The sequence below is a fragment of the Grammomys surdaster genome, unplaced genomic scaffold (genome assembly GCF_004785775.1).
Source record: "Grammomys surdaster isolate TR1022 unplaced genomic scaffold, NIH_TR_1.0 206, whole genome shotgun sequence".
Taxonomy (NCBI): domain Eukaryota; kingdom Metazoa; phylum Chordata; class Mammalia; order Rodentia; family Muridae; genus Grammomys; species Grammomys surdaster.
The window spans coordinates 5,458,626-5,467,941 of record NW_021604651.1 but is presented as its reverse complement, the minus strand read 5'-3'; positions in this window follow the sequence as shown (position 1 = coordinate 5,467,941).

The window sequence follows — 9,316 nt, the reverse complement described above, 5'->3', positions numbered from 1 at the left end:
ATGTAATTAGTCAATTAACTCTAATTCCAGCATATGTTTCCAATGCCCAGAAGGTGTTCTGTTTCCCAGGTACTTATTTTGATGTCATGAAATGAAGCTAATTAATTTTACACGCATATTAATTTGAGATCTCTTTAGCGGTTCCCTTTGTGCAAGTAATTTTAATATTTGTGTTTCTAACCTTTGGGGGTAGGGTGAGGGAGGTGTAGGTGGTGCAAGAATCACATGAAGGATCAGGGTGGTGCCTGAAGGTGGCCATCGGACATGAGGCAGGGCTCTCTGTTGGAGGACCCAAGCAGCCACAAACTCAGGGGCTGAGATTGCCAGACCTTAGGGGGCGTTCGTGTCCGGATCTCAGAAAGCGATGCATTTTGTGCTCTCCTTGGTAAAATGTTATTAGCCTGGGACACGAAGTTCCTGGGCTTGCTTACCTAGGCATTTACAGGGGGAGGATTGGGGTGGAGGTGTGGTATCTGTACAAATCACGCCTTCTCCAGTCAACCCCAGAGGAAGAAGCTTACTCATTTACTAATTTATTTATCTTAATAATACTTAAAGACAGCACAGACACTCCGGCCAATCCGGGAAGGCCGTGAATGAAGGAGCTACCCTGTAGTCGCGGCTCTTTATCCCAGACTTCTTAACACACCTCTGGTGTCCAGGGCTGGAGCGCCTGAGCTCCCCAAAGCTGCTAAGCGGAAGAAGAAGCGAACTGCATGTCTGCGCAAGTCGCCGTGGGTCCTCTCTGGAAGTGGAGTCCAAGCGGGGCGAAAGTTTACTTTCCAAGTTATTGGGTGGCGCATTAAAACTTTTATCCTTTTTGGCCAAATTAATGAGCAATTTAATTAATAAAATCAGAGAGTAGTGTAAGTGTGGCGATAATGAAGTTAAATGAGTGCACAGTAAAATATTCACTAATCCAGTGTATTGCCGAATACCCCCTTAATTCTGCTTAACACTAAAAGGGTTTTGAGCACCATAATGAGATTCCTCTGTCTGCTAATTAATTGACACGCTTCTGAATATTCATACGAGCTAGCACCAATACGTTCCTAATTGCACAGTGGAACTGATCTCAGAGGAAAGTAAACCGCCAAAGACTTAATTAAAATAATGTATTCCAGATCCAGGACAAGATAAGACATTTGCCTTGAGGCGCGCTAAGGAAGTGGCACCTGGTTGGTGGAGGGGAAAGATATCAAACGCCCAACCCTGGCCTGACATATCAGAAAGTAAGGGCTAGGTGCTGAGACCGAACCCTGTGTCCAAGGAGACGTGCCACCCAGATGTGTTCCTGCTCCTGCTGCCCTTTTCCCTCTACCGGAGGACGAGTCTGGTGGTGTAGCACAGGACCCCAGTGCTTTCTTCCTGTCTTTCCCAGGCTGGTCCCAGATACTCTCTGCAGGCACGCGGGAAACATCCGTCTGGAAATTCCTGGAGAAACTTTATATCCAGAGGTTGTTTACGCTTCAACAACCCCAAGTCCCTCAACCAGGTTGCGGTTTGAGTTGGGGTGGCTGACGCTTTTCCTTGGGAAAAGGCGACAGCTGGGGAAAGATGTCCGGATGGTATGGTAGCACAGTCCTAGGTCTCTCTTCCAGGTTCCTCTCCGCGAGGAAGCGCTCGGCCACCACTAACTGCAAAGCTACAAGCTGCTGGGCGCACGCTCTTTTTTTCCGCTTGAGTCCAGCGCGCGCCACATTCCTGCGGATCTTGCTTCATCGCCGAGTAGGAGAAATAACTAGACCGCGGACGGACCCGCTTCTAGATTCCAACTCACAGCCATTTTTACCAGCGAAGAAAAATGACATGCATTCTTAAGAAGACTCCCCTCCCCCGCACACCCCTACTTTTTAGAGAAAAAAAAATCACCACAGGTTTAAAACCAAAGAGTTTATTTGAAAGCATACAAATGCGTATTTATTATACATATGTAGGCATTAACAATGTAAATTACACCGCCAGCAGTTGCTGGTTGTTTATTCATTAGATCTTTAGAAAATCTACATTGCCTCCAGATAGCTCGATGATAATATGAAATACACAAGCAGTTTACATAACCGGCTTCTCCACGGAGCTCCGCGCACTGCCACTCCGAGTCATCAACAGGTCGCACGTGAGAGGACTTGATCAAAAGAAAACAGAAGTTTGCTAACACGGCCAGAGATGCGAGATCCTTTTGGTAAGCAGTGTAGGGCATAGAGGATAACGCCTGGCTCATCTATTTTACCCCCTAATGTGTGCCAAACCCCTCCCATTTTTACAATGAAAAAAATCGGTCTATAGAAGATAGGAGACAGAAAGAAGATGGATAAAGTCCCCAAGCTCTGGCTATTCAGGAGTGTGTCTTAAAAAACCGATGGACCCAAACTGTTTTGAAGACCAAAGAAGCAACTCACAAGGATTAGACAACCTACCTAACCAAAGGGAAGCCACCAGCTCCCCCAATCAAATGGGCAGTGGCTGCCATTAAAAAATGGCTGTCACTCCAAAGAAAATCACCTCTTTAGAATCATAGAACGCTCCTTGGTTCTAGATTTATCTAGAGGCTGGAGACGGAACAGTTGAAAAAATGATAAATTGATTAATTTTTACTTTCAAAAATCTTTCCCAAATAAAAACGTTTAAGTGAAAATAAAACTAAATGCAAAGATGTGTGTAGAGGCACTTTGCTTACTTGATTTGTAGTGACCGACGCCTGCCAAAATCGAAGGGCAGAGGTCTCCTGTAACAAACTGGCAGGTTGATGATTTATCTGACTCTGCCCACCTACCTGCTTCAGCCTACTGCTTCGCTCCTGAGGTGTGCTGGTTTGTGGTGCGCTCAAGGGTCGGAGTGGGAGGTTCGGACTTTTTTGTTTCCTGCCCACCCCCATCCTACCCCTGCCCCTGCCTTCTTTCTTTCTTCCTTTTGCAATTAGGCTTGCTGAGTATGTTAGAGAAAGCCCCCCCCGGGCTGCGCTCCAAAAAGTGGACAATAGTTTGGTAGGGGAATAGAAGCTGGCTTCTAGAGAAAAGGGAAAGTAGAAAGGAAAAAAATGTAAAAGGAAAAAAGGGGAGTTACGCAAAGGACGGGCACATCTAGGCAGCTAGACCCCGACTGTGACCCACCGCTGAGCCCCAGGGCGTCTGGAATGTTCAGAGGAGGTGCCGGGTAGTGAGATCCCAGAGGGTTCCGTACCCGGACTTTCAGCTTCTGTGGCAAGATCAGGGTGCGCAGCCCTAGTCCCAGGTGAGCTTCAACAGAGCGGAAGGGCTCAGGCCGCCCCCGGGGTTGCCAGCCTCCAGAGGCCAAGCTGGCCCCTCCAAGCCCCGCCCCCAGTCATTCTTTGCTGGGGGGAGGCCCGGAGGATCAGCGGCTTTCTTTTCTCCAGTTTTCTTTTTCAGCCTTCTTTGTGGGTGGCAGCTCAGCGGGGGATACGTGTACACACACACACACACACACACACACACACACACACAGTGAGAGGAGATAATGAAATGAATGAATAAATGAATAGTTTTAACCTAACCAGGAACGTCGAGAGTTACTCCATCTGAAACCTGTAGGGGTTTTTCAGAGAGATCCGTTTCTGCTATTAAGAAAACCCATACTGCAATGGGCCACCCCGTTTAAGCCTCCATCCCAGCCTGGATAAACAAAACAAAGCAGGGTTTTAAGGCTGGCGACCCACAGCTTGCCAGTTTTCAAGACAAATTAAAGAAGGTTTGGTATGGTGGATTACAATCAGAATAAAATAGTAGGGGTGCAAAAGATTCTTCATTTCAAAAATCTGCGCTCCCCCAGATCAATTGTAGTCAAGCTTTAAAAGCCTTGCAGTCAATCCCCCTTCCCCAAAATACATTCAAAGAAAATAGAAAAAAAAAGTTTCTCTGTTTATCTGCTGGCAAATTTTCTGAAAGTAAAAACAACAACAACAAACTACTTGTGCAATCCTTCCCATAATATTTTTAAAATACAGTGCCTCGCCAGACAGCCTGGCTTAAAAAAAAATCTAAGCAAACAAATACTTCCCAACAAAGAGGTTGATTTGAAAAGAGGGTGATTTTTCTACCCTTCCCTCTAGAAGGAAGGAAAAAAAAAGACTCTTCGCTCCACCCTGCTATTAAACACAACACAATACCTTTTTCTGGGTGGTACTGCACAGAAGTTGATTCAGTTTTGACAATGTTGTTTAGCTATCATTTGCTATTTTGAATGAATGGAAGCAATCCCCGCTTTTACAACATTTGTTTCCTATTATGGAGAGGTGCAGCAGTTGAGGGCACACATGTGAAAGTGGCTGTTTGGTTCTCTTTTTCATCCCCCTGACCCTGCTTTTGTCCCTCCTCACCCTGGGAATGTCACGCCTGGATACTTCACTTTGAGCTGCTGGAGAAAGTGGCTTTGTTACTCCCTTTTAGACATACACGAAATTGTTCTCTTTCCCCTCGCTGTAAAAGATACTTCACATCGGGACTCGGTTCACAAGTGCAATGCAATTTGGCTTAGTCCAACCTTTGTTCTGCTTGTACAAATGAGCGAACAGTGCACACATTATACAGCTGATCCACTGCTGTCTTAACCCCAGAGTTAGGGGCTGGGAGAAAAAGCAAGTTAATCCCTTCAATACCAAGGTAGCTTTAGCAATATTCCCTCCAATAAAAATAATAGCTTGGAGTTCCGTCTTCGATTTCACACACTGCAAAGCAAAACTTAAGGGGTGGGGAGCTGGCCGCCAAACACAGCAGAAATTCTTCCAGGGATATTTGACAAATGCTTTTTAGACACACACTGTCAGGCTCGGTAAAGCTCAGATGAAATCTATGCAATTGTTTGTGTAGAGATTTGATATGGAAACTAAGATTTTTTTAAGCCATGAGGTCTCCGAGCAAGCCGACAAGCTAACCAAATGGTATTTAGCAAATTGATCCCAAATAGAGGGCATTGCGTTGAGCAAGGGAAAGAGGTGTTCCCCCCACCCGCCATGGGCATTGAAATTGCCTGCTCCCTGTAAGGACCGTTGTCACTTTTTAGGACTGGGGGTGGTGTGGTAGGAGGAGCGCCCAACTTTAGTGACTGTTCTATGCTTGGGTTGAAGGGAAAGCCAGGCCTCTGGTACTCTACACCTTGTAGCAGTTACTAGGGCTAACTGGGTAATATGTCCAGGGCGTGATCGCTCAACTCACTTTCCCTCCTGACCCAAACAGGAAAGAATGACACAGTCAGCGGTCTCAGTTTCCTGGTGGGAAAATGTTCCTGGTGGGCACCAAGGGATTGGAGGGACATCACTGAAATCGGCCTTATCTGTTGGGATCGGATTATACTGCGGGAGTTGGGCAGGCGGGCGACTACTGGCGAGTTTAATCTTAGGAACCAGGGAGAGTAAACCAGCAAACAGGAGGAGGAGCATGACTGTGGGTAATAAGAATACTTGTGGAAAGTGTGACTTCGCCTCCCTGTTCTGAGTTAAGGTTCTACGCCTACTCGTTCCCACATTCCCTGGCAGTTATTTTCCCTGCTTCTGTGTAAAAGTGTGCTTCTTCGGTGGCAGAACCCCGAGGCCGCAGAGATATTAGGTTGGCGATTGGTACCAGCCACAGTTGGCAGTTGGCACAGGAGCGAAATGTGTGTTGTTTCCTCCTCAGCCTTCCTCCCTGAGGCAGAGTCATGCAGGTTCAAAATCCCACGGAAGTCTCCAGCAAAAAGCGAAGGTGCGTGCTTCTTGTGTCTCCCGCGAGTCTCTGAGGCTCCTAAAACCTGCAAGTAGTGCTTGCTGCCCGGTGCACGGGAGCCGACAAGCCGATAAGCCAGTGTTCCTGAGGTCCAGAACAGGAAAGCGAGGCAAAGTCGTACCGGGAGTGGATGAGGTGTGTATTGAGGGGTGTGGGGTGGGGTTACAGACGCCAAGGACAAACAGCCTGCTACACTCAGCACGGTATTTTTTTTTTTTTTGATTGTCCACTGACAGGCTGAAGAAGTTTGTTTAGTACTGAATACCCCGGGAACAAAATCCTTTTGAAAGGAGAGCTAAGTCGTTTCACGCCACCAAAGTGCGGATTTGGGCAAGAATGACTGATGGGACAAAGGGACGCAGTGCGTTAGCGCGGGTTTCTCAGAGCGAGCACAGCAAGCAGTAGCAGCAAATAGATATCCAAGGCGACCAGGAATGGTGGGACGCATCACAGAAGACCCGCAAGACTCTTAAAACCTCAGCTCCCGCTGCATGCCAGTACTCAGTCCTCCCGGCTGCCCTAGGTCGGGTCCAGGTCGCCGATGGGCAAACAGGAGGTCGTACAAGACAGAAGCGAGGGACAGGGGTAATACAGGAGAGCGAAGGAATGAGTGGGAGAAACTGACGGCAGGACCGCGTTGGGGGGGGGGGGGGCAAAGCCCTGCTCAGCCTTGTCGCTGAAGGTTGCCTGTGGTTCACTTTCCGAGTAGGGGCGACGGGTACTGTTTTTCGCGTTTGGGAAACCTTCAGAAGCTGCTGGGTACGTTCTTGCCACCTCCCATCCGGTTTGGTAAATATTAACAAACAGTGCGCGGTTATTTTCTGGATTGTGTTTGTTGGGTTGGCTGGAGGGGATGGCTAGGGGAGGGGAGGAGGAGGGTTCTCCTCTCCCGGAGCCCTCTCTTCCTCCATAAGCCAGCCCCACCTACACACACACACACACACACACACACACACACACACACACACACACACCTGCTTAACAACACAAGGAATCAAAATCAATATTGTTTTTGTCACCCCTCTGTCTTCTTTTTACTTCCTCCGCAGCTCGGGTGCCACTGAAGCGAATTGTGGATTTATGGAGGGAAATTAGCATAAATTATTGCAAAATCTGCAGCCGTGTGTGGTCCAGTTTATGGGAAAAGAGGGTCTAGCAAACTTTCAGTGGAGAAAGGTGGTAGGCGGTGGGCCTGACGAGTCGATGAACTGTCCTTGCTGGAGGGGATCTCCATTTGTTTGGCACATGGAGTATAATTGACTTGTGTGTATTTTATACAGTTTTCCTAACAACCCCTTAAGGTCGGATGTTGCCCTCCTCCCACCTCCACTCAGCTTCTGTTGGCTTTGGGTTTTGTACAAAAGACTCTGACGTACTTTTTTCAAGATTTCTGGAAATCACTCCTTTTTACAATGCCAGCCTTAAAATGCTGTAAACAGCTTGCAACTCCACCCTCCCTCTCTAGGGCTTTGAAGACCTCCGACAGGAACTGAGGTAGAACTTTGTAGCCATACACATGAGTTAAATACGCCTCTCATAGCTCCATTCCCATCACAAGGCAAACTTAGGGGATTAAGTTCTGTTGACTCGATTAACCCTAAACATGGGCAATGAGCCTCAGCTCCCTTTTCAAATGAAATCAGACTTTGAAAATTCCTCAAACATCAACTCCTACTTGTAATATTGTATGAACTCGGTGGTAACAACTTTCCCCAGAGAAATGAACAAAGATTTATTCCAAGTTAAGGTGATTGTTTTTTGTGTTTTGTTTTTTCCTTTTCCCCGGTGAACGTTTTCACTTTTTGAATTGAGTTAATCTTCTGTTTGCTCTGAGCGGTGATTTCGACAGCCACACAATGGCCCCTTTTGCAGGACAACAAAATGCCAATTGTTAAAATAAGAAAGCACCGTACTGCTATTCCTTACCATTAACGCGCACCCAGACCGGGTAGGAAAGTATCTTACTGGTTGTCACTGGGGGGGGGGGGGGGCGCCGACGGTCTTTTACCACTATATATAGTGCAACCAATATAAATACTCTATCCATCTTTGCATTTCGGTATGAACCCATGCACGTGTTTGCTAAAAGGGATCTTTAAAATACTCAAGGAGTCCCAAGTCGGCACCTTTCCACCCAGAAGCAATCCTGCCCTGGCTTATAGCAGCGCTTGCTTTACTGCCTCCGAAGCTATGTCTGAAGCAAGCAAAGCATGGACCAGAACTCCATCCCTCTCCAAACACCCCTCGGGTTCCCCACCCCTTTGCGCTCCCAGCTCCTCCCACTGCAGGCCCTAGAGCCTAACCCGGGCAAGCGCAGAAAAACCACCAAACCTTAGTTTGTTGTAGCGCACCCAGCTCAGGCCAGCAGGGCTGCTTCTGGCCCAAACTGGGCCTAGGGTCCAACTGACTTAATCTTTGGAGAAGAGAAATTCACATATCTGCCTGTTCTAGCCTTGTCCCCAGAGACAGGTCAATGCTTCTACCCCACTTCCCTGCTCGCACCCCCTCCCTCCTCCTAGTTATTTTTTTTCCCCCGAATTAAGAAGGTGACTTGAGTCTTCCCTTCAAGCACTCTGTTAATATTGAAAAACGTGCGCTTGCATCTAAAGCGCGGCGGCCTAGGCGCCAGAGCCATTTCAATATTAATGAAATTGTTTAATCTCCTAAATTCGTCGTGTTTAAGTTACGTTTTGGTGAGTTATTGACCAGCTTCGAAACTGTGGTTAATGAAGTTATGTGAGTATGTGTGTGTGTGTGTGTGTGTGTGTGTCCGCGCGCGCGCTAGGAAGCTGAAAGGTTTTCCTGCTATCCACAGACTGATGCTCTACTGTCACTCAAAGTGTAACGAACTTCACACTGGAACTATAAATTTGCTCCGGGGGGTGGGGGGGGGGGGAAAGGGAAAAGGAAAAAGAGGTGTCCGGAGTTTAAAGACAGTTCTGTGTAGGCTGTAGGCATTAAGTATTTAACCTAGTGGCATGGGGTTCTATTTAAAACCACAAAGGCCCCGCAAAGCGCTAAAAAGCGTGAAGCTCTTGGCTAGTACTCATTGCGTGCAAGCAGACAGGTTGAGTCGCGGTTTATTTCCTAACAATTTGATGATGATGACAAGGACTACGATGAAGATGATGATAAGGATACTAATCATTCATTTAATCCTCACAAGGCAAATCTGAACTCGAAGGAGCTCGCTACTCTCACCAGGCCCAATGACCGGAGCCACGTGCCGCCCCCCCCCAAAAAAAAACTTCGCTGGTCTCAGCAGAAACTGTTAGTCTTTTCATGGCGTCCTATACTCTAAAGAAACTATTCCCATGTAAAAAGGGGGAGGGGACTGCAAAATGCTGACCGGCTAACTTCCAAGAACCTCAGACTTCGCAAGCACCTGGAGAAAGGAGACCTGGAAGCCATAGCGTACATTGGACAAACTCAGGCCCTCCCCAGGCCACATACTGCCCTGCCTCAGTGTACCCTGAACGTCCTTGTGCCCATCAAATCGCTGAAAAACTTATTAAAGCAGATCCTAATACATACATCCATTCTTTTCCCTAAAAAGCAAAACAAAAAAAAAAAAAACTTACCTTGGCCTGGAGAGATGGCTC